This window comes from Pongo abelii, chromosome 11 (genome assembly GCF_028885655.2).
Source record: "Pongo abelii isolate AG06213 chromosome 11, NHGRI_mPonAbe1-v2.0_pri, whole genome shotgun sequence".
Classification (NCBI taxonomy): Eukaryota; Metazoa; Chordata; class Mammalia; order Primates; family Hominidae; genus Pongo; species Pongo abelii.
The window spans coordinates 77,663,280-77,670,378 of record NC_071996.2 but is presented as its reverse complement, the minus strand read 5'-3'; positions in this window follow the sequence as shown (position 1 = coordinate 77,670,378).

Below are 7,099 nucleotides of genomic sequence, written 5' to 3'. Positions count from 1 at the left end.
TCACTTGAGCCTGGGAGGTGGAGGTTGCGGTGGCTGAGATCACGCCATTGCACTCCATCCTGGGCAACAGACTGAGACCCTGTCTCAAAAAAAAAAAAAAGTAGGCTGGCCATGGTGGCTCACGCCTATAATCCCAGCACTTTGGGAGGCCGAGGCAGGTGGATCACGAGGTCGGGAGTTCAAGACCAGCCTGGCCAACATGGTGAAACCCCATCTCTACTAAAAATACAAAAATTAGCCAGGCGTGGTGGCACGCGCCTGTAATCCCAGCTACTCAGGAGGCTGAGGCAGGAGAATCACTTGAACCTGGGAGGCAGAGGTTGCAGTGAGCCGAGATCATGCCACTGCACTCCAGCCTGGGCAACACAGCAAGACTCCTTCTCAAGGAAAAAAGAAGTATTCACAATACAGTTGTCCTACACATGTCTGGCATAGCTGGGTTATCTGCTCATGGAATCACAATTTCAATAAAAAGTATGAAATATGTACCCAAAAAAATCCACCGTCAAAATACAAAACTAACAACAATCAGACTCAAAGATGACCCAAACAGACAGAGAATTTAAAATAACTACAATTAACACGTTAAAGGCTCTGGTGGAAAAATTGGGCAATATATGGGACCTGATGGGGGAATTTTAGCAGAAAAGTAAAAGGATAAGAACAAGTCCATGGGAAATGCTAGAAATAACACAGTAACATAAATCAAGAATGCCTTCAGCATGATTATCAGTAGACTCAATACAGCCAAGGAAAAAATCAATGAACTTGAAGATAAGTACATGGAAATTACCCAAACTGAAATACAAAGTGAAAAAAGAATGAGAAAAAAAATGGAACACAGCATCCAAGAGCTATGGAACAATATCATATTGAGAACTTGGCAAACGTATTATTTGAAGAGATAACGTCTAAGAATTTTTTAAAAATATGAACAACATTTAATGACAAAATCTAAGAAGCTTAGGGAAATCCAAGAAGATAAATTTTAAAAAGCCATGCCTAGACACATCATATATAAACTGTTGGAAATTAAATATAAATTTTGAAAACAACCAGAAAAAAATTACATACAGAGGAAAATTATGATAATTACAGCAGACTTCTTGTCCAAAACTTAAGCAAGCCAGAAGGCAGTGGAGGCCAGGCAGGGTGGCTCATGCCTGTAATCCTAGCACTTTGGGAGGCTAAGGCAGGTGGAACACTTGAGGTCAGGAGTTTGAGACCAGTCTAGCCAACATGGCGAAACCCCATCTCTACTAAAAATACAAAACTTAGCCAGGTGTGGTGGCAGGCGCCTGTAATCCTAGCTACTCGGGAGGCTGAGGCAGGAGAATCACTTGAACCTGGGAGGCAGATGTTGCAGTGAGCCAAGATCACACCAGTGCACTCCAGCATAAGTGACAGAGCAAGACCCTGTCTCAAAAAAAAAAAAAGAAGAAGAAGAAGAAGACAAAAGTACTGCTGGGGCCTGGCGTGGTGGCTCACGCCTGTAATCCCAGCACTTTGGGAGGCTGAGGTGGGCGGATCGCGAGGTCAAGAGATAGAGTCCATTCTGGCCAACGTGGTGAAACCCCGTCTCTACTAAAAATACAAAAATTAGCTGGGCATGGTGGTATGCACCTGTAGTCCCAGTGACTTAGGAGACTGTGGCAGGAGAATGGCTTGAACCCAGGAGGCAGAGGTTGCAGTGAGCCAAGATCGCGCCACCGCACTCCAGCCTGGCAACAGAGTGAGACTCTGTCTTAAATAAACAAATAAATAAAGTACTGCAGGGAAATGATCAACCCAGATTTCTATATCAAAAGAAAAAAAAACCTTTCAAAATGAAAGAAAAATAAATACTCTATTAGACAAGGAAATACTGAAAGAATTTGTTACCAGCAGAGTTGCACTACAAGAATGTCAAGGAAGTTCTTCAGGAAGAAGAAATATGATAGCAGAAATGAACTTGGATTGACAAAAAGAAATAAAAATTTCCAGGAATGGTTAAAAATTAAGGTCAATATAAAAGACATTTTTAAAATGTAAAGAGATATAAATAATATCCTCTTTAAAGAGCTCCTATAAATTAACACAAAATGGCAAATACTCCAATAAAACAAAATAAAGGACCAAAAAGACAAATGGAAAAGGAAACCCAAACAGCTGATAAATAGAGTATGTTTTCAAATGTTCAACCTCACGAATAACTGGAGAAATGTACATCAAAGCAAAATGAGTTAAAAAATGACTCACCACATTAGAAAAATAAATAAATAAGATGTGACCAAGTAGGATGTGAGGAGGATGTGAGAAAACTGGAACTCCCATGCATTGCTGGGGGCAGCATAAGCTTGTGCAGTGACTTTGAAGAGTGACTTTGCAGAGTGACTTTGCAACACCTTGTAAAGCTGATTACATACACATCCTCCCACTCAGTACTTTTGCTTCACCTAATTTTCTCTATATACGTTTCATAATTTAAAATAAAATTTTCCATCCTGGCTAACACGGTGAAACCCTGCCGCTACTAAAAATACAAAAAAAAAAAAAAAAAATTAGCCAGGCATGGTGGCATGCGCCTGTAGTCCCAGCTCCTCAGGAGGCTGAGGCCGGAGAATCACTTGAACCTGGGAGGCAGAGGTTGCAGTGAGCCGAGATCGTGCCACTGCACTCCAGCCTGGGTGACAGAGTGAGACTCCATCTCAAAAAAAAATGAAAATAAAATAAAATTTTAAAAACATAATATTCAGCAATGCTAGATTTAAAACACAAATAATTTTTACTAAAACTATACTGAATGTAGCTCATTGCCAGTTTTTCTCATAGCAGCCTGCTTTAAAAAATACCATGACCAAATTTCTGTGTGTTACTTCTCTTGAGGCTGTTCGTAAACTTAAAGATCAGCAAATCTTTATACCAAGAGTAGATTTCATTGACTAATGTCTGAAACAAGTGGGTAGTGCTTTTGTACCCTAAAATGCTATTGCTGGCCAGTTTTTCTCATATTCAATAAGCTTCTGAGATTCTGTGTTCTTCATTTGAGTGAAATATAAACACTCCTTTGAACAAAGAAAAGATTATCAATCTGGTACCACATCATACTCCTGCAGATCAAACCAAAATAACCAAAATGGACCCAATTTAAGCATCTCACCTTCAAAATATAGCAGAACTTCTTTCTAAAAGTGGAAGAATAAGTGTTGTATCTTCTAAATGGAAAACCTATTAGAGAAATTATATTTAGAAGAAAAGAAATAAGATTAAAAAACATTTTTTAAGAACTTAAGGTCAGAGCTATATAATGATAAATTAGTAGATTATATTTATGTTCTGGTTGATGAATAATAAACATTATATTATCCTAGCCACTAAGAAATTCACTACAAAAATATTGCATGGGAACTCAATGAACATTATGCAAGCATTAAAATTATGATTCATGTTCTAATTACAACTATGGCAAAAGATACATCGGATAAGATGAAATAAATATAATTTAAAAGAAAAATAAATAAAACTAATGTCTCTGCTTTCCCAATAATTTAATTCAACATTTATTTTTTGGAACTTTGGAATTCTCATTTTGCAAGTTTGCTATTGTTTAGAGCTTCGGGATGGTAGACAGAGCAAATGTGGAATACAACTCTACCTCCTCCAATATGTAAAAATGGTATATAGAATATTTAAAATATTCCATATGCATCTGTGTTATAAAGCAAGAAGGGTGTTATAAATAAAGAGGATGCCACAGCAGAATGTTGGATTTGCAGTTAGATGTCTTCTGGAGCTCACCTGACCTCATATACCAGACTTTTAATATACCTTACAGTCAGATGAGGAGAGGAGTCAGGGCTGCAAGTGAGAGGCTGATACTGGGCTTCCATTATAAAGCCAGAGCCAGGAAAGAATGATCCCAGTAAGACTCTACTCACTGGCGTGGGGACTGCAGGGCTCCCCAGCAGTATCTCCACACTATGGAGGGAGAGCAGTCTTGAATGGACATGGTTTCTTCCCTGGGATTCCTCAGCACTCCCCGCTATATCACTACATATCAAGGTCAAGATAACTACAACAGAGAATTTCCTTTGTAAAAAGGACAGGTGGAGGACACACAGCAATCATTGGTCAGTAGCAATTATGAAATCTGATAGGACAGGCATTGTGAGGCAGCTGGAGAATTTCCTTGATTAGACCTGTTTCCACTCGTTAGTGGAATTCCTTTTCCTTTGTGTCCCCAGGGTCACCCCTCTGGTGGTTCTTCCATGTTCATTATCCTCCTTGGTCACATCTGTGGTGGGCATTGGAGATTATGCCCCACTTGGGAGCCTCAAGATTTCACAGCCTGCTTCCTGCATCTGCAAATTTGGGAGGCAGGGATTGTTTCAGTCTGTTAAAGGCTTTTTAGCACAGGCTCATGGTTTCTTCTGCAATATAACTTTCTCAAAAGCTCAATTGGCTTATAATTTATTTGCTTCAGGTCAGTTTCATGAGCCAGTAGGCACACCCACCATTTGTTCCTAGATATATCTTTCCAAACACATCAAGTAAGGTTCACGACATTAGCCTCTTTCTCAATCCCAGGCCTCTTTCTCTTTCTCTTTTTCCAATTAATGACAGCTTGAAGCCATTATTTTGTGAGAAGACTCGATTTTTTGCTGCAGGGTTCAGTCTTGATGGGCCTTTGGCATTCAAATTTTTTCTCAATGTCTCTTATTCTTTAGAGTTTAGGAGCAGGTGGCTTCTCCAAACCTGCCACTCTAGTCCTCTCAGACCCGGACAAGAGAGGTGGCTCCCTGAACCCCACACTTTAGAGAGTTCTTCTGTCACTCAAGATCTGGTACTCAGCACTAGCACAGCACAACACATAACCTCAAACATCTGCTCACATAACTCACACCATTCAGACCTCAGAGAAACACCGCTCTACATCTTTCATATGCCATCAAAAAAGTGACTGCATCGAAGAGCTGTGAAGTTTTTTGTGGGATGTGTCATTGCCAATGTCAGAGATGAACACTAGTTTATAGTTCAGGGACGATCTGAGTGGTGGAAGTACTTAGGTAAGAAAAAAGAAAAATTAAGTTGTCAAATATTTTCTCTCAATGTGAATGCAATGTATTCCTGCACAAAGAAGTTTCATTTCCCAGTTATCTCAAATGCTTATTTTCTTCTTTTCCTGTTCCAGTTTGTATATTGTCAAAAGATGCACACGCTGCCTGAGAAACATTTTGCAATACTAACGGTTCATATTTCTCTTAAATTTGTAGTATATCAGCTCTAAATGCACGTGTGAAGTGACCAATTCCCTTTGTATTGGCAACTATATGGACATTAAACACTGGAATTGCAATAACAATTATAAAATGTTAATAAGATTTAACTAACCACCCAGCCATAGACTAATGTATCATTCAGGTAGTGTCCATACAAGAAAACAGAAAACAAACATGTTGAAGACTAAAAAATAAGAGAACACTGAAGTAAAACAGAAGTAATAACTGCAAGGAGCAGCTACAACCTCTACGGCTGGGAGACAAAGAGAAAAGATTGAAATTACAGAACTCAGAAGCTCAGAGGAAGGGTCTCACAGAGCAGGGACTCAGACCTCTGAGGAGATGACAATAAGGCTGGTTCTGGGACTGCCAAAAGAAGTTGGAGGGCCAGGCAGAGTGGCTCATGCTTGTAATCCCAGCACTTTTGGAGGCCAAGGTGGGTGGATCGCTTGAGTCCAGGAGTTTGAAACCAGCCTGGGCAACAAAAATACATAAAATTAGCCAGGCATGGGTGGCACATGCCTGTGGTCCCAGCTACTTGGGAGGCTGAAGTGGAAGGATCACTTGAGCCCAGGATGTCGAGACTGCAGTGAGCCATGATTGCGCCACTGTATTCCAGCCTGGGTGACAAAGCAAGACCCTGTTTCCAAAAAAAAAAAAAAAAAAAAAAGTCGGAGACTGGAAACGAACCAACTGATACTACTGGGGTGCAGAACCATTGTTGGGCAACATGAAATATATAGCCAGCAAATATGGAAAAAGCAATTCCCTTCTCCACTTCTCTTACCTTCCAGTTTCCCTCTCGTACCCTGTGTTGGTGGAACTTACCATGAAGTCAGCTGATAAAAGAGAAGGTATAGCTGATCCTTGAACATGAGTTTGAACTGCACAAGTACATTTATAAGCAGATTTTCTTCTGCCTCTGCTACCCCTGACATAGCAAGACCCACCGTCCTCTTCCTCCTCCTCAGCCTACTGAACATGAAGACAATGAGGATAAAGAACCTTATTATGGGCTGGGCGTGGTGGTTCATGCCTGTAATCCCAGCACTTTGGGAGGCCAAGGCAGGTGGATCACCTGAGATCAGGGGTTCGAGACCAGCCTGACCAACATGGTGAAACCCTGTCTCTACCAAAAATACAAAATTAGCTGGGGTGGTGGCACATGCCTGTAATCCCAGCTACTCGGGATCCTGAGGCAGGAGAATTGCTTGAACTCGGGAGGCGGAGGTTGCGGTGAGTCAAGATCATGCCGTTGCACTCCAGCCTGGGCGACAGAGCAAAACTCTGTCTCAAAAAAAAAAAAAAAAAGAACTTTATTTTGGTCCACTTCTACTTAATGAATGTAAATATATTCTTTTCCTATGGCTTACTTAATAACATTTTCTTTTCTCTAGCTTACTTTATTATAAAAATACAGTATATAATACATAAAACATTCAAACTTTGGAATAATCAACTGCTTATGTTATCAATAGGGCTTCTCATCAACAGGAGGCTATTAGTAAAGTTTTGGTGGAGTTAAAAGTCATACTGAGATTTTTTACTGAGGTACTCCCAATGCCTACATTGTTCAAGGGTCAACTGTAGTTTGCAGAGCCCCAATCTCAGCATCAAAAACCAGAGTGTAGAAAGGTGGAAATGGATCTGGAAGACAATAGCTTAATAACTGGCCCAGCTACATTTCCTAGCATTTCTGAGCCTCCCCATCACTGGTACAGGCAGGTGACTAAACTCTGGCTCAATGAATGTGTATAAATCACATATGTAATTCTTAGGTCATGCTCTTAAGGAAAGAGTGTTCCCTCTCCTATCCCTTCTCCCTTTCATCTTGCTGGAAT